Here is a 24,548-nt window from a genome sequence, read left to right on the forward strand (position 1 = left end):
AGAGCGGGGAGTAGTAGATCTTGATGTTTGGCACCAGGTTGTGTCATCAGGATTCATGGATTTGCGTAAAATACAAATTATTTCACCTATTTGTGAATCTGCAAGTAAATGACGTGTCCTGAGTTTTTGCGGCCTGGACTCATGCCGCTTCATGTCTGTTTGGCTTTTTCAGGGAATGAATGTATCAGAGTACGGACTCAATAGAAAGTCTATGAGTCCGTACTCCGATATATTGATTTCCGGAAAAAGCCGAACAGACACGAAACGGCTGAGCGCTCACACGAGCACTTCAGCTGCTTCGTTCTAGTGATTGGTGGGGGTCTCAGTGCTCGGACTCCCACCATTCAAAACTTCTGACACGTCAGAAGTTTGTTAAATGTTTAGCTGGACTTTAAAGCATCCTCTATGTGCCTGTTCTTGGTCCTCTAGTAGATCACTTAACGCAGACTACACAAAAAGTATATCACATACTGAAAATCTCCTGCCTTATGCACTGTAGTGTTTATGTCATAACATAGAAACTTAAAATTTTCTGCATTTTAACAAAAGAAATTAAAATCTTCATACATGGTTGTTTACTAAGACACATGTTTAAGTTACAAAATTCCTTCTTATTAATTGTCTGCAATACTTCTATTTTGACCTTGATTTCCAGCTTCGTCGACCCTATTTTTTTTGTTTTCCATTCTTTCTTTGTTTTGCGTTTTGTTGAGTTTTAGGTGGTTTATAAGACAGAATAAGAAGGAAACCATCTACAGTTACTTTAGCCAAACATTTCAGATATCACGGAGCAATTCTCCAACTCGAGCGTTAAAATTTTTTCTTCTAGAACAATTTATTCTACAACAGTAGTTACATTGTATTTAGCTTTTACACCTATTGAATTGGCAGCTTTTGTGTTTCCTGGGAAATGTTCTTATTTTTTTTTTATAGTATGCCTAACATATTTATTTGAAAAATACAAAAGATCAGCTGGCATAACGCATTGCTAGCAAAATAAAGCCTTGCACCAAATAATAACAAGACATGGTATTCAGCAGCCTTTTTATGATATTTTTACTTCATCAGTTGCTTTTATACCATTCTTTAGGCTTTTGGAGCAGCTTTCTTTTTGAGTAGATTGATTTCGGTAATTGTTTTCAGCAGCCACCTTTCCACTAAAATCAATAAGAGGTATGAAAATCTATTATTATTTTCACAAGAAAAGGATGGTCATCAGTGACTTATACAGCTAGCTAGATCTATCAAACCTGGTATCACATAGAGGGTAAAAGTAGAGTGCGGCAGTTGTCTCAGGAGCTATCTAATGTGTATGGGGGTCTCCTGACTGGATTTCATCATGCCGTATCCCTTGTACCTCCGGGAGGTAAGCCACTCCGAGAGGGGTCTGGTAGCAGAATATTCTTCTCTCTGCTGGAAAAAAATATGCAAGCTCAGCCATGTAATGTTTATGGTGGAGTCGGGAGGAATAGCTGTCCACCAAATGAGCGTTCAGCCAACAGCGATCTCAGGGGTATGGCCAATCTAACACTTAAAAGAGACCATACATACATAGGAAAATGTTCAATGGACGTCCTGTGTTGTGCAGTCCTTGCAGCAGGGGTTAGATTTTGTAACCACAAGGTCATAGTCTAAGAAAAAACACAAAATGCTTAGACTTCAGAAAGAAATCAAATTTCTACAAAGTTTTAAAGATTGCGTTTACTATAAATATGCTACACCGTGTTTGTGTGCGAGTGGCTTGCAGGATGCTTGTGATAACCCCTGGGCTACTTGTCCTTTTCAAATACATATTGTATTTATAACAGTTTTCTACTCATAAAAACCGTAAGAAGACAATGAGGCCGCTCTACCCTGACAATTTCATCTGTTACCCAAGGTACAAAAGGTCTGGCCTCAGGGCAAGTCTATTTCTTAGCAACAACATTTTCAGAATGTGACATGGTTGGCAAGCAGGCAGGGATATTAACTCTCTGCATGCAGCGTCCTTGAATCCGCTATTAGAAAGCTTGCTAGGTTTTATCTTATTTATTTACCTCAATGGATGTTCATATGTATAATCTCAGTACCAGACACAGCCAAACACGAATGGACGTTCCGGCGTCGGATCCCCACTGATCATACATGGATGTCCTATCCTATAAGAATAGGCCATCAATGTAACTAACCAGAAAGCCATTTAAGTCTCAAGTAATTTGTCCTCCTATGTCTTGCACAAATTGCATCCTTAGCCTTGCCCCTCAGAATCCGTTCTTCAGTCACACTCATGTTTTACCGTCGTAACTTTACAAACATTTCCTATTAGAGGTAGATCAAGGTAACAATATGATGGCCATATGTAGTAGGGATGTACTGTCCACAGTCAATGCAGCTACTACAAGCGAAATACAATTTAGTACAATCAGGAATATATATTTAAAATGACTGAGCAGAAAGCAAAGTAGGGCCCCCTATTTTTAGACAGTTTTCTTTTAATTCAGCTCACTTAATACCGCCATACAGAGGCGTAGCTAGGTTCTCCAGCACCCGGGGCAAAGATTCAGTTTGGCGCCCCCCCCCCCAACCTCTTTCCCGACATCTCCTTCCCCCTCGCCGTGTTTGTTTTCTCTATCAATCGACGTGTCATTTCTTTTTATGTAACGCGAGCATAAAATTATTTGTACATTTCACAAGCAATATGGTCCTATACACAACACCAGAACCAAGCTCGGTACATATATACAGCCCCAGAACAAATACAGCTCAATTTAGTGCAACCCCTGCTGTATAGGTTTGTACGGCGTAAAACTACAGCTCCCAGCATGGCCCGAACAATGGTAAGGATATGCTGGGAGATGCCGTTTCACAAAAAATAAATCCTATCATAATCATACCACCATCATCTCGCTGCAGATCATACAGTGACTACAGTGCTGATTAGATGCAGAATAAACATTTACATTGTGACTCACCGGTGACGTCTCAGATTCTAGTTCTTTCTCTCCATCCGGTCCAGACCTCTATGGTGACTTCACCCGGTCACAGCTCATTTCTGCAGTTTGCCGCTCACTTGTCTTCAGCTTCTCACTTTTCCAACATTTCTGCACCTATAAATAAATATAAAGATATCATTATACCACACACTACGCCCCTAAATATAATAGCGCCATACACTGCACCTCTAATTATAATAGCACCATACACCGTGTCCCACACACACACACTGTGCCCCCTGTAGATAGTGCCTGCCATAGAGCCACCTGTAGATAGTGCCTGCCATAGAGCCCCCTGTAGATAGTGCCTGCCATAGAGCCCCCTGTAGATAGTGCCCCCATATAGACCACCCCTGTATATAGTGTCCCACAAATAACTCCCCCTATAGTGCTCTACAGATAGCCCACCCCTGTATATAGCCCCCTGTAGATATAGCCCACCCCTGTATATAGAGCTCTACAGATAGCCCAACCATGTATGTAGCCCCCCTGTAGATATAGCACACCCCTGTATATAGTGCTCCACATATAGTCCACCCCTGTATATAGTGTTTCACAGATAGCCCACCCCTGTATATAGCCCTCCCTTGTACATATAGTCCACCCTGTATATAGTGCTCCACTAGATAGTCCACCCCTGTATATAGTTCTCCACAGATAGCCCACCCCTGTATATACTATATACAAGGGTGGGCTATCTGTGGAGCACTATATACAGGGGTGGACTATATGTACAAGGGGGCTATATACAGGGGTGGGCTTTCTGTGGAGCACTATAGGGGGAGCTATTTGTGGGATACTATATACAGGGGTGGGCTATATCTACGGGTGGGCTATATCTACAGGGGTGGGCTATACACAGGGCTGGGATATACACAGGGGGGCTATATCTACAGGGGTGGGCTATATCTACAGAGGGGGGCTATATACAGGGGTGGGCTATACACAGGGGGGCTATATCTACAGAGGGGGGCTATATACAGGGGTGGGCTATACACAGGGGGGCTATATCTACAGAGGGGGGCTATATACAGGGGTGAGCTATACACAGGGGGGCTATATCTACAGGGGTGGGCTGTATCTACAGAGGGGGGCTATATACAGGGGGGCTATACACAGGGGGGCTATATCTACAGAGGGGGCTATATACAGGGGTGGGCTATACACAGGGGGGCTATATCTACAGGGGTGGGCTATACATAGGGGGCCTATATACAGGGGTGGGCTATATACAGGGGGAATATATCTACAGGGGGCTATATCTACAGGGCTGGGCTATATCTACAGGGCTGGGCTATATCTACAGGGCTGGGCTATATCTACAGGGCTGGGCTATATACAGGGCGACTATATCTACAGGGGGGGCTATATACTGGGGTGGGCTATCTATGGAGCACCATATACAGGGGTGGGCTATATCTACAGGGGGCTATATACTATATAGCCCACCCCTGTATATGGTGCTCTATAGACAGCCCACTCCAGTATATAGCTCCCCTGTAGATATAGTCCCCCTGTATATAGTCCCCCTGTAGATATAGTCCCCCTGTATATAGCCCAGCAGATATAGTCCCCCTGTATATAGCCCAGCCCTGTAGATATAGTCCCCCTGTATATAGCCCAGCCCTGTAGATATAGTCCCCCTGTATATAGCCCCCTGTAGATATAGTCCCCCTGTATATAGCCCCCCTGTAGATATAGTCCCCCTGTATATAGCCCAGCCCTGTAGATATAGTCCCCCTGTATATAGCCCAGCCCTGTAGATATAGTCCCCCTGTATATAGCCCAGCCCTGTATATAGCCCAGCCCTGTAGATATAGTCCCCCTGTAGATAGACACCCCCCGTAAAGCCCCCCGCGAGTAGACAAAAAAAAACAAAAAAATACATTTCAAACTCACCTTATTCCCGCTCCCACGCCGTCCGGCAGCCATGGAGACCTGCTCTCTTCTGCGCAGGTCTCCAGGGGGTTGAACGCGTCGTCTATGAAAGGCGCTGATTTGCTGGGCAGGATGACTTTCCCTGCCAGTCAGTCAGCGCCTTTCATCGACGGAAGCGTCACTGGTACAAAAGGTACCAGTCGCTTTATTCGTGGAGAGGCGCTGAATGGCCGGTCATTCATTGCTTCTAATTGTACCTGTGTCCTTGCGACACAGGTACAATTATAGTGCAGGAGGAGGGGGCGCTGGCGCCCCCCTCTGAACTGCGCTCGGGGCACATGACCCGCTTGCCCCCCCCTAGCTGCGCCCCTGCCGCCATATAGTGCCAAGACAATACTGCCATATACAGCCCACATTGTACCACCATATAGTGCTGAAATAATATGAAGCACCCAAATAATACCCCCTTACAGATACTCTATAATTCTTCTATATCTTTTCCACATGATTTTGCAATGTAATCCCCAAATAATACAACCATACAATTCTAAATAATATTTGGTGGTTTTAGTTTGCTCCAGGGGTTACCATCTTAAAGGGTAACTAAACGATTGGCTCGACAAACTTCTGACATGTCATAGTGGCATGTCAGAAGTTTTGATTGGTGGGGGACCCCCACCAATCACTAAAACAAAGCGGCAGAAGCGCTCGTGTGAGCGCTCAGCCGCTTCGCTTCTGTTCGGCTTTTTCCGGAAAGCCGATGTATCGGTGTACGGTCTCATAGATTTCCTATTGTGCCAGTACTCTGATACATTTATTTCCGAAAAGGCCAAACAGAAACGAAGCAGCTGAGCGCTCACACGAGTGCTTCTGGTGCTTCGTTTTAGCGATTGGTGGCGGTCTCCGTGCTCGGACCCCCACCAATCAAAACTTCCACTATGTCATGTCATAAGTTTGTCAAACGTTTAGTTACACTTTAAGGGTTCCTTAGGAAACGGGCCCTGGACAATTGCTTACTGTTCCACCCTCAAAACTAGCAATAAAAAAAAGCTTCTAGTGTATAGTTGAGATGGCTTCATGAACAGAATTTCAAGCACAATAAGATGAAAATGTCATCTGCCTTTTATGTATTAAACAGTTGCTAATGATGAAAATGTTTTTAAAATGTTGTCATCTGGGTTATTCCAGATCTGTACAGCTGTGGTGCCCGACATGCCTTCTCCCACCACCAGGAAAATTGAGGCATGTACTGGAACACATATCTGAAGTATAATTATGGTAGAACAGTTGCTGTTTCTATTGCTGGCAGATACAACATCTTATTATTTTTAATATTACATCTCCTTATATAGTTTTTGTGTTCATTCTTCTGATAACTGTTCGCAGTCTATGGACCTGAGCTTTGCAGATGGTTACAACTCTTATTTATAGACATACTGCTCCCTGTGAAGCCTTCTGGGGCAGAGTATAGTTATATTTATAATTACTCATTATTTTCCTTTTAGCTTGGTCAAAAATCAAATAAAAGAAGCAAATAAATGGGATTTCACCACTCCGTGTTAATAGACCCTTAAAGTGGTTGTCCAGGCTCCGACAACTGATGACCTATCCACAGGATAGGTCATCAGTAAATGATCGATGGTTGTCCAATACACGGACCCCCCACCGAACCACCTACCACCCATCCTGGTGCCGGATGTTATGGAGGGTATGCAGTATTCGGAGCCGCAAGCAGATGGCTCCGTACACTGCATAGTGGCCGTGTTGCAGAACAGCAACTCTACTCCTATTCAATTGAATAGGAGCAGAGCCGCCGTACTGCAGCTTGCCTGCTATTCAGTGACCGGAGCCAACCTGCTTCTGGCATGGACACCCGCTGCCCGGATGCAGCCGGAGCAGCTGATCGGTGTGGGGTCTGGGTTTCGAACCCCTACCGATCATACACTAATGACCTATACTGTGGATAGGTCATCAGTTGTCCGTGCCTGGACAACTCCTTTAAGTGAAACTTGGCTTTGGCCAATAGGTGCAGGTCAGCTAACTATATTGACAGATGCCATGCTAGACTCAGCTAATGGACAAAAGTAGTGATGTTTCTGACCTTTTTTAGAATCTCAAAAACGCCTTTAAAATGAATGGCCTATCCTTAGGATAGGCCATCAATATTATTCCTACTCTCGGCACCCACGCCAATCAGCTGTTCGAATGGCCTGCAGCGCTTTTACGAGCGCTGCAGCCTCTTCATTATTTACCTCGAGTTTCATTCCTGTTCGGACTAGCACACGCCGTTACTTCAAGTTAATGGGACAGTGCTGCAATACCGTGCACGGCTGCTACAAAAGGTCTGGTGTGTGCAAGGACGAACAGGAATGAAACCCTAAGTAAACTTTTAAGAGGCTACAGCTCTCATACGAGCGCCGCATCCCCTTTAAACAGCTGATCGGTGAGAGACGGACCCCATTGATCTTTTATTGATGGTCTATCCTAAGCATAGGCCATCAAGTTTGAAATCGTGGATAGCCCCTTTAAGTTACATGGACTGAAGATTGCCCTCAAAGGGCTGTGTCATGACTCATGACAGACCTTGATGCCATATTGTTGGATATGCAATCAACATGAAATCGCAGGCAGGGTAGCTAGGAAAGCACAGAGCCATGTTGTCTCATGACAACTCTGCTCGGCTTTTTATGGACAGCCACATGGTCAACTATTGACTATAATGAACCATGCAACCTCCTCTTGTCATTTCATTCTAGCAATTGGCAGAGGTCACACCCAATCAGACATTAATGGCATATGCTTGTGATATGCCATCATTGTATGTCATACGAAACACAACCTCCGGGCACTGCACTAGTATTACAACATACCCTAAACAACTTGAAACTATGAACACCACACATTGGGTATGTATATTGGCACAATAAGAAATACTGTGATAAGTTGCAAAAATGTTCCAGTTTTTTACGTAACCTTCACACGATCCATTGAAACACCGGCCGTGTGAACGGGCCCATTGAAATGAATGCGTCTATGTGACGGCCATTGTTTTAACAGCCATCACATGGACGTATACTACGGTCGTCTGAATTCGGCCTTGTCCCACAGATTACAGTTGATCGCAGTGATCAGCTAAACATTGAGTGACTATTTCAACAAAAAAAAGTATTGCCCTGAGTTGTCATGGGCCCCCATTATATGGCTAGGGTTCTAAAGACTCTACTAATCCTCCTTGTCCTGTCGGTAGTTTGTGGCAACCTACTGTTCCTTCTTTAATTATCTCTGTGTTCAGTGGTGCTTTGCTAAATTTAAAGCACCTAGTTACCTGAAGTTAATGACTTTCATAAGGTGTGGTTCATTCGAATGCTTAAGGTAATATGGGAAATTTCAACAAAGTCATACCTAGACCTGGAGGGTTCTCTGTAGGAATAGCGGTGTATGGAATCTTAACCCCTATTTTTTAAGTTTTTCCATCGTCGCATTCCAAGAGCTATAACTTTTTTATTTTTGCGTCGACATAGCTGTATAAGGTCTTGTTTTTGCGGGACAAGTTGTATTTTTGAATAGCACCATTTTCAGGTACATATAATTTATGGCTTATCTTTTATTAACTTTTTTGGGGGAGTAATGGAAAAAACCCCATAAATTTTGCCACACTTTTTTGCGCCATAGATTTACACCATTTACTGTGTGGTATAAATAACATAATACCTGTATTCAGTGAGTCGTTACGATTGTGGCGATACAAAATTTATATAGATTGTGTATGTTTTACTATTACACAGTAAAACCACTTTTTTTTTTTTCAAAATTATTTGTTTTTGTGTTGCCATGCTTTAAGAGCCATCAGTTTTTTTCATTTTCCACCGATGCAGTTGTATGAGGGCTTGTTTTTTGCGGGACGACTTCTAGTTTTTATTGGTACCATTTTGGAGTACATGTGACTTTTTGATCACTTTATATCAAATTTTTTTGAAGACAGGAGGAACAGAAAACAGTAATTCTGGCATTATTTTTTGTTTTATTTTTTTTTATGGGTGTTCACCGTGTAGATTAAATTTATGTAATTGTTCTATAGGTGGGGTCGCTACGGACGCGGCAATACCAAATATGTGTACTGGTTTTAATTATTTTATTTTTTTTCATATTAAAGTATTTTATAAGAGAAAAAGTTTTTTGTTTTTTTTTAGGATTTTTATTTATTATTAAATTTATTAAACTTTTTGCTAACTTTATTTTTAGTCCCACTTGGGGACTTCACTATGCAATCTTTTGATCGCTTTTATAATAATACACTGCAATACTTCTGTATTGCAGCGTATTAATGCCTGTCAGAGTAAATCTGACAGGCACCTGCTAGGTCATGCCTCACGCTGTCATAGAAGCCATCGGCACCCTGCGATTGCCATTACAGGGTGCCGGTGTGGGGTGAGAGAGGGAGCTTCCACCCTTCCTCCAAAACCACTTAGATGCGGCGCTCGCTATTGAGCGCCGCATCTAAGGGGTTAAACGGCTGAGATCGATGTTGAAATCGATCCCGCCCATTAGAGCAGGTGCCCGGCTGTCCTTATACCGCCCGACACCCGTGCCGGGCTTATGACACAGGGCCGTGAAAAGGCGGCGCTCTGGCATAAGTACCCTTAACGGCCACTGTGAAAAGGCGTATTGGCAGTCGATAAGGGGTTTGGTGCAACTTTGTAAATACTTTTTTATTAAAAATGATTTTACTTATTGAGATACAGATGCTTGGTATCCTGTATACAGAGCAGCTGTATCTTGCGCTGAGACCTGAATCCATTTAGGTCAGCGGCACTTATGTGTTCAGTGCCGCTGTTATCCACCTGTTATCGATCACATCTAAGTTACGATGTGATCTGTAAGAGCTCAATCCTGCGTGTCAGAGACATGCAGGACCCGTTGTCACTGAAACCCTCAGTGACGCCTACCCGAGGGATATAGGTTTAAGCGCTAAATACACTTGCACTGTATTTTTTTTTAAAAAATGTCAAAGGTGTGCATAGCCTTTAAAGAGGACCTGTCACTAGGTCATATAAGTAAAACTGGTTAACTGACCTGGATAGCGCTGTGTATCTGATTCAAGCCATGTTTTTTTTTTATTCTGAATCCCCTGTTTCAGAGATATGGCCCACTGTTGTGTGGGTTCCCTCTATATGCTAATTTGCAGAAGTAAGCCAACAGGCCTTGAATTACCCTCAAGCTGCCTCGTGCTAATTGGTCAGCATCAGAGGCAGGGAAGCTAGCTCCACCCCATTGACGAATTACAGCAAATTTGCATATAGGGAGCCAACACAACTGTGGCCCATATCTCTGAAACAGGGAGGGGTGCACGAAAAAACAGCACTGGAATCAGGGAGACCGCGCTATTCAGGTCAGTTAACCAGTTCAACTTATATGAACTGGTGATCAGTCCTATTTAAATGAGTTTCCCCTCACAATGTCGTGTGGCCTATCAATAGGTTTCTACCAATTGGAATTAATGGGAATTAAGAAAAAGTGCCAAGTGTAAGTACTCAACAATCTTGTACTTTCCATTCATTACATAGTTACAGAGTTAGTAAGGTTAAAGAAAGACATAAGTCTATCTAGTTCAACCAATTATCCTGTAGCATTGATCCAGAGAAAAACAAAACAGCCCCTATGAGTCAAAACAGAATATTCCTAATCTTAGGAGAAAAATATTCCTTCCCTACTTACTTATTTCAAGAAAAGCATTTATGTCTTTATTGTAGACTGATTCCCAAAACGGTTCACAATACTCCATGTGTGGTCTAGCTAGTGTTTTGTATAGAGCTATATTTTTGTTCATATTATGTGTATCTTTGCCTCTTTTCATTCATCCCATGATCTTATTTGCCTTGGCTGCAGCTGCCTGGCATTGGTTTTCTACGTGTGAGGCTTCTTCTTCACATTTTTCTGAGCTTTCCCATGCTGTATCCTCATGTTTAATGCTGCCTGATTGGAAAGGCTCTAAATAAGCCTGTTCATAAGGGTCTCTTGTGCAGCAGCTAGATCTTCCTGTATCCACTTTAATATATTTAGTTGCTAGGTAAACTTAACTAAATTGTATAGTCTGCATGTATGGTGTAATAGATAAATGGGTTTTCCAGCCACATAAAAAGTTTTCCAAAGAGATTACATTGCTATAAAATAACAAAAGAGTAATACTCACCTTACCAATCCCCTACCGCTCCTAAGTCGATGCTTTCCCATTCCCAGACCAGTCTCTGTTCTTCCTGCTCCACCGACGACCTGTCAACACGATATGTGACTGCTGCAGCCAATTGCTGGCCGCAGCAGTAACCTCAGGGGTGTTGACATGTCACATCTACAGCCAGTGTCGAAGTATCATTGGTGAAGCTGGATCGAACAAAGCGTTGGCATAGGAGCGGCAGGGGATTTGTAAGGTTAGTATTACTTCTTTTGTTTTTTTACATCGTTGTGTGGCTGGACGACCTCTTTACATATGAGTATTCAGTTACAGCAGTCAAGGAAGGCAATTTTAACTTTATTCCATATCAGAGTAAGGTGACCTGCCTTGTATACTCTTGTTCTCTATGTAGCAATACCATGTTTTTTCTCCATGGTCTTTTCTGACGCAGGTCTGTTGTTTCCCTTAGGCATTAATTATTGATATCTTCTCCTTTGGGTCAGTTTGCTAGTGGATGAAATGAGGTAATATTCAGGAAGTATTTTACTTATTGCAGCCTAATATATAATATATCCTATAGTACAGGGCTTTCCAAACAGTGGATCGCGACCCCCTAGGGGGTCGTGTGAAGACCACCAGGGGTGCGAGCTACTCACCGATGTCCCATTCCAAATGTATCTTTGTCCTCAGGACGCAGATACAGTTGAATTCAATGCTGGAGCAAGGAGCTGACGGCCCCTTGCACTAGCATTCAGTATGCGGTGAGCTGTGAGCGGGGGCAGCCATGGGGGCATTATATTGTATGGTCGCATTATACTGTGTAGGGAGGCACTATGAGGGCATTATATTGTGTAGGGAGGCACTATAGGCGCATTATACTGTGTGGGGACAACTTTTGGGAATTTTTCTATGTAGGGAGGCACTATAGGGGCATTATACTGTGTAGTGAGGCACTATAAGAGCATTACACTGTGAGGGGGCAGCTTTAGGTGCATTATACTGTGTAGAGAGGCACTATGGGGACATTATACTGTGTGTGGGAAGCTATAGGGGCATTATACTGTGGAGGGGCAGCTTTAAGGGCTTTATACTGTGTGGTGGCCACTAAGGGGTTATTATACTGTGTGGGGGGGCCCACTCAAATGTGTTTCATCCCCCTGTTCTAAACCTTTAGCTATGCCACTGTTGAACGGGTCGGGTCATATGACTCCCCATCAGCAGCCATAGTCTGGCCTCAGCGACGCACATCAGGATACCTTGAGTCCACCCCTTCCCGGTCCGCACAATTATCGTTGTTTTAGATGTTGCAGGGACTTGTTTTTCGAATGAGCTAAGTACCGTCATCTAGCAACGAAAAATCTTGACATACGTCAGATGAAATTGGGCTAAGTACTGTAGTGGGGGGGGGTCCCAAACAAAAGTCTCGGCCAAAAGTGGTTCCCGGCCTCAGAAAGTTTGGGAACCACTGCTAAATTTTAATTCAATCAGAAAGGACAATGAGGGCCGTGATGTCTTACTGATATATTATCTGTTTTAATCTGTTATAAGATGCTCCAATCACTTCCATGGTTAAGATGATATCAGGCATATCACTTTTTGCAAATTTCATAAGTATCTTGTCAAACTGGAGCCCATAACATTGTAAAATCAGCATTTGTGCCCTGTGTATCCTCTGGCAGGAAAGGTGGCATTGTTATGCCTGTGCCTTATATAGCATTGCAATTTCTATCCAGGAAATGTATCATATGCATTAGGCATTTATATTGTTCAAATTGTATGTGTTCTTAATGGTGCAGCTTGATACAGACAGGCTGGTGTAACTGAAGAGGTGTTTTAAACTATAAATTAAGAATGACTATGAAAAATACTCTTCCTAATGGATACCTATTCTGAGAAATACGTAATAAGATATCATGCTTTCTTACAGAGGATATAAAAAATACTGTGTGCTTGTGTCGCCCTAGTTATGGAAAGATTGGTATGTACAGAATAGAGAGGACAAACATAGGACTACTATTCATCATTCTTTTTATATGATTTTCATTCTTTGCTTCCTGGTGATTTATTTTCAATTATAAGAACTAAAATTTCTAAATGATAGGTCAATTTCTTCTATTTTTTTTCTTTAAACAACTTTGCTCAGCCTGTGTATCTCCTTAAAGGAACTCAGTTGCCCGGAATCTCTTCCTGGCCTGCCACATTTCTTTTGGGTGGCTTTACACGTAACTTTCATACAATACAAAATTTTTGCTAGCATCCTACGAGCATCGTAATCTTTTCGTCTGGTGATTATCGGTGTGAAAGTTATTGGATATGCTGTAAATTTTGATATTTTGTAAACATCATCATTTCAGAATTGTTCAAAATGATTTGAAATAGTAGCAGTATTTAAAGACAATTTCCAGGCATTGCGAGAAACGGCACATTTCCAGCATATGTGTTACTTTTTGATTGTTGGGAAAGAAACGCCCATCGATTGCGAGAATGAAGAGACCACGGCAACTCAACTTTCCCTGTACTGCTGATAATGGACTCCCACAGATCATAACAACAAGGGGCACAAGGCCCCTTTGGCATTTTCTTTACACAGTGCCACTTCCTTTCAGGCTCCGTGCGGGTACTGGTAATGGTGCTGAGAGATGTCGTCGAATGGTGGGGGTTGATGCAGTTGGATCTCCACAATCAGCAAGTAATCGCATGTTAGTGATGTCATCACTTCGTAGGACTGAAATACCCCTTAAGGTGGTTGTCTCATGATTTAATATTACATTTCTCTGTTAGATCTCACAAAACCTAACAATTTCTAAATAGAAATAATTAAAAAATAAATAAATAAAAAGGCTTCTGTATGTATATATTGTTCTTACATACTTGTTATGATGCTTCCTAAAGTTCGTTTGATTTCCTCTCAAAACATCCACCTAATGTGTCCAGTGATGGTGGTCAGACATGCTCAGTAGCTCAGTCCCACCGCCCGGATCTTCCTTTACACGAGCGGCGGAGTGATTCCTGATATTGTGCAGGCCAGCCAATTAGAATCGGTGCACTGGCAAGTGGCTCCCTCTCACCCATACCGGACACCTTAGGTGGACATTCTGAGAGGGAATCAAAGGAACACCAGGGGGTGCTATAACGAGTATGTAACATTCGACACAGGAGCATTTAAAAAAAAATAAAAATGGTTCCAATTTAGAAATTGTTATGTTTTTCTTAATCTAACAGAGAAATGTAATATTTGACCATGGGACTACCCCTTTAAGTATTAAGAATAAAAGGTCTCTAGTCCATATAGAGCCTGTATAGTCAGCATTATTGTGCCTGTCCCCTATTACAGAGTTGATCCATAAATAGACAACCTTTAATGAGAGATTACTTCGTACCAATCTGATTTAAACCATTTTTTTTATATACCAGATTAACAATACGATGCACTAATAATGTTTTCCATTTCACGAATCACCATCCAAAGCTAAATAAATCCCAGTATTTTCAATGATTGCTTTTTCCACACCTGTATGTGTTACGTGACCTTTTCTTACACTGCCCGCAGACTATATTTTCTGAGCTGCTATAGGATATCATGTGTTTAATCCAAAACATTTTGCTGACAGTGTTACATTTGTAAGCAGACGGTAATTAACATACAACTGGATTTCTTTCATGGGCTGATGCTTCAATTTGAGAGCGGATAGAATGTGCATAACAGTATAGGAATGTCTCATTAATTTCATGGTTACATTGCTCAAGGTTCTGCTCGAATTGTTTTCCTACAATTTGTACGGTGCAGAACGTTAAACAGTATGTGCCTGGATTTGGGTGAGAATAATTATCTGAATGCTCGATGAAGAACACATTGACGTTTATTGATCTAGCATCACATGCAGGTAGCATATGTTTTCTATCAGTGGTGAAAAATAGATTTGCCTATATACCAGGGCAGAAACGTCTTTAGTGTTCTGTTTACACGTTAAAATGGATTCCGGATTTCACCTAAGGGAGAATTATGGGTTTTGTATCACACTGATGATAAGCGTTGTATACATATTAGTGCTGCAGGGGCAAATCCAGACGTACCTCAATTGTGATAAAATATAGTTACCCTACAGAGTTCAGCTTGATTGCATCTGGAGAATTGTATTACTTACACATAATAATAATTAGCTTTGAGGATCATTATATTAAAGCGAACAGTAAGTTCTTCAAAAATTTATTTATACAGAGATGCAGTCAATGTCCTTTTGTGAATATAGCATTAATGGGCTGCGCACCAGGGCTGATCTCCGGGAGTCCAGCAATTGGAACCAGTGATGATCAGCTGTTGTTCCTGGGGGAAGCTGTCCACACATACACGTTTTACTCTGCAGGGGAATTAGGGTATTACATCACCCATTGAAATCAATGGGAGAATAGTGTTTCTTGGATGACTTCTAGAGAGGTGTTCATATGACTTATTTAAACATTTATATAATAAAAATTTTATATATATATATATATATATAGAGCAAACCGCTCTACTCCCAGACAAGCCATCCAAGAAACTCGTCTTAGCCTCCCATATGGGCATTATAGAGTAAAGGACTCGCACTACTAAACACGTCACTTTGCCACTCCTTGATCTGTACCTACTTTCGGAACAGATTGTACACATTAATAAGTATTTCACAGCGGTAACATGGGTTTCACTTGTCTATTGGTACCTTTTTTTTTTGGGTTCTTCGTTTACTATTAAGGTCCTTAAACGAAGCCTGATATGGTCAGTGAAAACGAGCGCCGATCAAAGAGACCATAGCTCGTTTGCTCCTTTCAATGATCGGTTATGTATACATTTCCATCATGTCGGCAGCGCATCTCCCTGTTTATCTGATCATTGGCCCGTGTAAAAGAGCCTTTAGTCTAGACCCATATTATTCTAAAGTCTAGCCAGTAGCAGGTGGTCTGTCCACTTGTATGATTATGTTGGTAAGAACATTTGGGCAATGTCATAATGTGGAGAGAAAATGGAAGAGGGAGACCATAGAGAATGCAGAGAGTGGAAACTGATAGTACCATGGCAAAAATGAGAAGCAATTTACGTACAGTATTTACTACTGCCAAAATCTACCTGTTGTCCTAACTTTAAACCCATGATCTCACATCCATCTTCAGTATAAGAGCATTATTATTTTTTTTTAATCTTTATTACGTTTTTCCATGACAAATGACCATTATAAAAATAACAATTCATCATCAAAATTAATCAATAGAAGAATATTTCTGAATTGCACAAAAAAAAATTATATTTTTTATTTTGTAATTTTATCAGTTTGTCACCTCATCTCCCATTGTGTCTCATACTTGAGGTATCATTATGGCAATCATTTTCTTTTTAATGCGCTAAAAATTAGATGCAATTAGGCTTGAGAACAAATAAATGACACAATAGGAAAGATACTTTGTCTGTTTTTATCTGTGTACATAATTACCAGTAATATTTTATTGATGTGAAAAGTTTGCAGAATTATTTTTCTAAAGTGAATATGTCAACAAACAGATGAACTTTAAATATGGTAACCCAAAAGAAGATGTCCATAAAGGGGTTGTCTGGTTAATTCCTTATACCTGGTGACAGTATCCATTCTATGTTGTAGACAATCCTCACATCCTCTAGTGCTAAGCTTCACTTGAAGTAGATTATAATGTAAGAGAAACAAGGATTTCTTGTCTTTTGGAGAGGATTTGGAAGCTGTGGGGATAAGATTTCAGTATTCTGTCGGCTAACGCTTAGGCCTCGGAGGTGCACATCACGCTGTGTACAGGACAATGAATGTGATTGATCTTTCTATTGTGTCTGGCATAATTACTGCTTACTACCAAGAACATTATGTAAAACAGGACAGTGACAGGTGAAACATTTGCTTATCATAGTTGGGAATTCAAGAGGTTTTGGATAAAAATTGTATTATCTTTTTAATTCAAATGAAGCATCAGGAATCAACTTGGGTGGCCTCTTGTAGAAGAAATATAAGATATTTATTTAAGATCTGTATGAGGTATAAACTAGTTTATTCCCTATCATACGTTAAAGGGGTATTCCCAGAATCCGAAAATTATCAAATATCCACAGTTTAGGTGATAATTGTCTCATTGCTGAGGGCCCCACCGATGGGATTCCTACCAAGCGCGAGAATGGGGTGTCTGGAACTCCCCATTCCACCACACTTCTCTACCACAGTGAGAAGGACATTGAATGGAGTCCCTCCCACAGACTGACAGATTTACCATGATTTACACCAGAAACTGGCGTAAGTTATGGCGCAAATCTACACCTGCTCATAACAGGCAAAGAGGTGCATTTCTGTCACACGGACAGCCGAAGATGCATTAAATTTAGTTAGAGGTAGGACTGGGCTTCTTTCGACGTCTTCACCCTCCTCCACACACCGTTGCTGCATGGCCCTGCCCCCCCATGTACTGAGGGGAAGACGAGAGGATAAGGAACCCGAGGACACACACTGGATCATGCGGGCTCTCAAGGGAAAAGGAGAGACCAAGGAAGGAGGAGGAGGACAGAGGAGGAGACACTGCAGCCAGGTAAGTATGAAGGACAAGGAAGAAGACCCCACACCCTGGAGACTGAGATAGAGACTGTCTCATGTAAACCGGGGACAGAGACTGTCCCAGCGTTTCCCTCTCTCCTCTATTTACATTAGACAGTCTCCTCCTGTCAGATATACCGAGAGGAAAGAGACTTTCTCATATACAAAGAGTAGATACAGGTTTTTTTTTAGCCTGCTTAGTAGTAGGAGTAAAAAATTATCTTTAATTTTTGAGATACAGCTGCTCTATATTCTCTATGAAAAACAGCTATATCTTTCCCGCAGACTTGACGGGTTCAGTGTTAGCGGGTCCCACCTGTAATCTATCACATCTAAGTTATGAATTTATATGTGATAGATTACAGGTGGATTGGACCCGCATTAACTGAACCCATCAGTACCGCCAGTACAAAATTAGGGAAGTAGGTTTGGGACTCCTCTGAGTCCAAGATTATTGTCTTTAATGCCCCAAGCTTTGATTATTACTCATATGTACAGCTCAATTCCCAAACTTTGGCACTTTTGAAACTTGTCCAATTAGAATGATGGAAACTTTTAGGATTCCAAGCCTTCCAGAAGTCTTAAATCATTCATATTCTTCTCGAAAGACATTTAATATGTTCCTGTCATGTCTAGTCACTGGACTGATGCTCTCGGTGTCTTCAAGACCATCGGGCAATACTGGATTAAATTTGAGTATGGAATTATTTTTGATGCATATGAGAACATCTGATGCCAGATTTGAACCTCACGCACATGCCAGAAATTTGTGCACAAGCTTGCACGGAGGCAACCAAAATCCCATGTGCCTCTGTGCATTGTCGTATGACGGAGAGGCTTCTAGGGGAGACTACCTCCATAATATGGCATTTGGTAGAACATGTCTTCATTTTTTTTTTCTGCCAGATTCGTACAGAATAGAACAGAAAAAAAGCTCTGCATGCCTCCTCATGGGATTGGAGGCATACTACGTTAGGGCCCCATAGGTTTCTATGGGAGCTGTATTAAAACTCCTTACATCTCGAAGGTTGTATGATGCCGTAATATGGTAGTGTGTATGAGCCCTAAAGGAAAATTTACTGTGGCAGAAATGAGGGGTCCTTTTTATTGAGAACACCCTGTGGAGAAACCAGGCTAGCATTAAAGGGATTATTAATTATCTTTTTATAAATTTTCAGTTGGACTTTGATCCATAGGTTATGGAGGGAAGGTTAATTGAACACTGACTAATATATTTCTCTACTAGTGGGTGGCACAAGAATTTTTTTTATTTTTTCCAAACGGCATCATACTAAAATCTTATAAGTGAAGTGGTCAATTTACTGCTGCAGAACTAAGTCAAATACATGTAGCTTCCATAGAAATCTTTCCAGATATATAACGACATGTCCGAGAGTAGTGTATTTTGATCTACGTTAATTTTAGATCCTAATAACACACGGAGTTGACTCCTCTAAATTTAATACATTTCTGAACTTCCGAGTTGATATGATACGAACAAGAAATTAATTCTGCTGCCCTTTTATATACGAAACAGGGAAGGAATTTAATAAGGTTGAGTGCTAATCTTTCAAGGTTTAGTGAGATTCTTTGTCTGAGGCTTATTAGACTTCAATACTACATTATATATTAAAGCCATTACTTTCTACAGTATATACCAGGTCTTGCGGTGCCGAAGTTGAAAGCTTTTTTCTTCCTATATCTTGTAATTGTATTATATAAATTGCTGAAGATATGTTATTAACTGAAATTACATCACAGGGAAGGACTTTATGTTCATATTATATAGCACATCCTCCATTTTTCACTGTACTAGACCATACTGTATGATAAAATCTACCTTTGTGTTTGATGGTGGCTTACCAGTGAGGATATTTGTCCTCTGTTAAGAAATATTTTTAGTTTTTGGGTTTGTTGAACTGTCATGCATGAAATAGTCATACTCGTGCTGCTTCATCTACTCAGGGTGGACCAATTTGAGACCATACATGGTTTTTTTATGCTTTTTCTTCCAAATATACTTCATAAGGAGGACATTACCAACCATGTGTCGAGGTATGTGTACATTTGTGTGGTGCTAGTTCTTCTTCCGCTCCTTCCTAGTTACTAGGCCGGCGAGGACAACGTTATGACCAGGCAAAACTGACCCCCGAGCTTCATATAGGTGTGGTCCCAGAGGTGGCATAGAAAAGTTGATAAATTCCCCCATTATCTTTTAAATCTATGTCTATGCATTGTATTTGGAGCAATGTAGCAGAAAGAGGAAGCTTCCATCAATACAAAATTATATTAAGAAATTAAAGGGGTTGTCTGGGAGTTGAAGAAATGCTGTAAAAAAACAAAACATTGAATAGCCATAACTGAATGTGAGGACATATCACACCTCCACTGAGGGAAGAATAACACCAAATACAAATTGTATCTGCAAAAATGTATAAATCCTTTATTACAATAAATCATAAAAACATATTGGCCATCAGGACCTAAAATGAAACAAACAATTAAAATACACTGATATAGAGAACAGAAAGGCTATTCAAAAGATAACATATACACAAAAGTGCTGTATATATAGCAGCAATACGGGTCACTTAGTCAAACAAGCTGTATGTGTATAACATGAGGAAATCTGCAAACCACACATAAGGTTCAGACACCCATGTCGTCACACAACAACATGGAATTGACCCACCAATATATAGACAGGGATGGCAGCAAACATAAAGTACAATGTGTATTACTCACCTGTTAAATTCCCTGCCGCTCCAGTGCCGATGCTCCGGTGGCCTCCGCCAGTCTGTTTTTATTTTCCTGGAGGGATGATGTGCCATACATCCATGTGACTGCTGCAGCCAAACACTGTCTACAGCGGTCACGTGCCATACATGCTATCATCATCATCATCATCATCATCATCATCGCTGAGGCCAGTGATTGGCTCCGGTGTTCACGTGGATTATCAGATGAGAATTGTTTGTTTTTTTATTTTAGAATAAATATTTTATTTTTATTTAACCCTTAATTTTTAGCATTGGGGGGCAGTTTTTGGGAGTTTTCATATTGGCCTAGCTCCAGGCAAAGGCCAAATTTCAGGCTTTGCGTGGCATAAAGATAGTTTATATTGACTTAAATCCTTTTAGTGACCTACAGTAGATTTAAAATCTTCACGACAATAAGAAGAATAAGCAATATTTATAGTAACCAAAGATATTGAGACATTAGTTCCTGAGTTTCTGCCTTGTCTTTTAACATTTTTTCATTTTTAACATTTTGCAATATACAATCCCTTTAAGCAGAAAAACAATAAGAATATAACATACTGTATGCTTTAAATATATTCTCTGGTCAGAATGAGTTTGCGTGATGAAGAATGATTAAGATGATTATTTATTACAACGTTTGTAGAAATGGGGAATTTGACCATATATCTGGCAGGTTTGTTTAGCTTGATGCGGCCTATGGTGCATTGCAGTCCTTTCATTACATGCCTAAGCTAAATGTGTCCCTGGCACTGTATCTTAGATTCTGAATGACCTTGTTTCCAGTTCAAGGCTTATCTTCTTCCAGGAAAACGGAATACTTTAGATATAAACAATACAGATCAGAGCGGCTTCTGAAAATATGAGAAATGTATTACCTGTACAAATTACATTTTATATTGTAGTGTATATATATATATATATATATATATATATATATATATATACTACTGTCATTCCGCTTGTTTGTATAACCTTTTAATGGTAGGCTAGATTTGGGATTTGTGTACCACTCATTGGATATTACTCAGTAACCTACTGCCTACACATCAAGAATAAGTATAAGAACACTGATGTACCCCAGTGATGTCATCTTATGACATTTAAGATGGTAATTTAAGTGGGATTCCTCTTAAAGGTTTTCACAAAGAATTACATTGCCCTTTATATATAACTCGTAATCTTAATATTTGCTGGCAGTGTGGAGCATTGAGATATGTATCATCTGTCATCACTGTCATTATTGCTAAGGTGTAAAGATTTACATGGGCCATTGTTTTTGGGGTGTAACAGGGAGTGGCAAACGTTGTCAAAATGTGCATTGGCAACCTTCTTAAAATTACACAAAAGTAAGAAATCCATAGAACAGCCGTACATGTGCCCAAGGTCCTAGTTTACTGACATGTGCCACTGTAAAGCATTGGCGCTGTTATAATGTACATCTATAACAGTACTTATGCCGCATTGTGTAATTAATGTCATTTACAGTAGAAGCAAGAACTATTGCAGCTTGAATAAAAAGGGTATTCCCAGAATGAAAAATTATCACCTATCCACTGGATAGGTGATACTATTCTGATCGCTGAGGGCCCAACCAATTGTGAAAACGAGGGGCCCGAACCCCCAGATCCTCCTCACTGCTCGATCACATTGAGGAGGAGCTTGAATGGAGCGGTGAGAAGGATATGGGCGTTTCGGACCTCCGTTCTGACAGTCCGTGGGGGGTCCTAGTGATCAGAAAATGATCACCTATTCTGTGGATAGGTAATCATTTTTAAATCTGGTACAACCCTTTTAAGGTTGAGTCTTAAATAATTTACTGGTTATGGGATGTAACTTGCGTTCTTATAAATATACAACCTATTATGTTTATACACAATTATTAAAATAATCTTCTGGTTATGGGGTGTAACTTCTGTTCTTATAAACATATGTCCTATTAATGATATTATTTTTGCCCATCCTGTAACGACGAGGATCGGCTATTGGCTTCTTAATACTAATTATCAATATCCTTAGGAACCAAAAATCTATTTCTAGTCCTATCTTTGTCTATTAATGACAGACGTTATACAGGAGAGCCTGACACGTTGTCTATGAAACAATACAAATTACCATTACAAAGCTAAAGTAGCCATTTTACATGTAACCTTGGAGAAAGTCACCGGTAATTATCATGAAACACTCGTCTCGCTTTACACTTGCAGTTATTTAATTGCTCATTAAATAATAACAATACGTATAGTTGGTTTCCACATGCAATTCATATGTGTGTGCTTAAATTGCGCAATGATATTATTAGGATTTTTTCACTGTATATTATTCCTTGTGTAGCGGTGCAGTATGGTTTTTTTTTTAACAGGGCGGGGGGCTGTAAACCGCCATTTGTTAGTCTTCCCAGAAAAGCCGTTAAAATAACTCAACTGCAATAAGCAGACGATTAAAAAAATGCAGTTAAAACCAAAAGACCTTATAATGAAGACGCTCCCAGGTCTCGGTCCTCCCCGCTGCTTTTATGATGCAGTCAGTTTATGGCCGAGACCTCGTTCTTCTCTGAAGGGAGGATGCTGGAGAGTTGCCATGGCAACAAGAAAGCCGCAGAGCCCTGGTGAATAACAATGGGCAGGCTGGTGGTTGAGCGAACAAAAGGAAAGCTGTTTGTGTATCCCCAGGACGCGCACAGGGTGTTTATTGTCTACACTTTGCATCTGTGAGGTTCACCACTGTTTTCAGATGCTAATTCACAGAGAAGAGCCAGGTGCATGGCTGAAAAGGGAGGAAAAGTTAAGGAAAAGGCAAAAACAATGCACGTACCACGTTGCTGATTCCCGCTAATAAATAAATTAGGGGATTTATAAATCTAATCAAACAGTCGTGTTGTTCGTGGTAACCGATCTGTCCCAGTTATTGACTGGTAACCAAGGACTACACACCTACATTTCCTTTTTTGAGTAGAGGTCCCTATAATCTGTCAATTTAGGGTATGTTCACATGTGGAATTTTTGAATTTTCCTATAATTTTTACCAAATAAAGAGCTTAAAAATAATCTCTGGTAGAAATGCCACATGTAGCCATACCCCAATAATTAGGAACTTGTCATTGCTTCCAGCAGCAATCCAAAGTTTATGATTTGATATAACTTATCATGATACCACATCCACAACATCTGTGGTTTTACATAGGACTGCATGGTAAACTTCTGCATTATGCCTTAGATTGTAAACTGTTCAGGCAGGATCTTCTCATATGCTGTCTCATTTCCAGTAGACTTCTTGTACTTTATGTTTATCGCTTCCCCGATTGTAAAACACTGCAGTATGTCAATTCATCAAAGAGTGACCGAGATGTCAAATCTGTACAGTATATATATATATATATATATATATATATATATATATAGCCCTGTATTGATTAGGTCAGATTCTAAGTTGGTCATCATTTCTGATTTCTATGACCAATTTTTTTTTATTTAAAAAAAAATAATAATTATTGATGTCTCTGCAGACAATTTTATGTCTCTAACGGACCCCATTATAGGTTAATGGGGTCTGTCGGGTGCCGGTGGAATCCGTCATGTGACGGATCCCGCAGATGTGAACATAGTCTTAATCAGAGGAAGACACAATCAGTGATTATACAATACGCTCTCCTGTTTGTTCATAGCACTGCTATTACAGCACCAATTGATGGCTCCTTGTCCATTTCTGAACTTTGACAAGGAAGGAACAAAGGGCTGTAGCCTATTGCAATCTATGTACACTGTCAATGAAGTTTAGAAGGCACCTTCACTAAACCATAGATGGTTATAATAGGAGACACTTGGTCTTTACATGTTGGGCAATACAAGCTACCAAAGAAATTGGCTCTCTATTTATTGTACATTGGCCATCGAACCAAATTGTATATTTGCCCGAAGAGATTGGGTCTTGTATTGTCTGCTTATCAACAATGCAAGTTGTATTCTACACCGGACGAAACCTAACACAATATTAACATATTGCTTGTGACTCTATCTTATATCAGCTTTGGGACATCCTTTTTATTAGAAGAATCCTTAAAAATTTGCTCATCACAGAGTGTCCTGCTGCAAGGATCCCCAGTGATCATCTGTAATCGGTGGGAAAACCTGTCAACAACTACTCAGTCTTCTTACAGCACCACCACAGGGGAAATGAAGCATTACACTTATTACAT

General features: G+C 40.7%; 1 protein-coding gene and 1 long non-coding RNA gene across 10 annotated transcripts in view; one reads left to right on the forward strand and one right to left on the reverse strand.

Annotated features, from left to right (window-relative positions):
* NCAM1 (neural cell adhesion molecule 1) overlaps window positions 1-24,548 on the forward strand; it is a 274,090-nt gene that overhangs the window by 88,542 nt on the left and 161,000 nt on the right. The gene's annotated exons all lie outside the window — the stretch shown is intronic.
* On the reverse strand, window positions 1,048-22,921 carry LOC142662755 (uncharacterized). Of its 4 annotated transcripts, none has more exons than XR_012850975.1 (4): window positions 22,823-22,921; window positions 1,552-1,631; window positions 1,251-1,410; window positions 1,048-1,157 (listed from the first exon to the last, which is right to left on the reverse strand). It is a non-coding gene; the product is annotated as an uncharacterized LOC142662755 (long non-coding RNA). The 4 variants fall into 4 exon arrangements; XR_012850972.1 differs by having other exon boundaries at window positions 1,251-1,413; XR_012850973.1 differs by lacking the exon at window positions 22,823-22,921 and adding an exon at window positions 2,874-2,907 and having other exon boundaries at window positions 1,251-1,413.

Source organism: Rhinoderma darwinii, chromosome 10 (assembly GCF_050947455.1).
Source record: "Rhinoderma darwinii isolate aRhiDar2 chromosome 10, aRhiDar2.hap1, whole genome shotgun sequence".
NCBI lineage: Eukaryota > Metazoa > Chordata > Amphibia > Anura > Rhinodermatidae > Rhinoderma > Rhinoderma darwinii.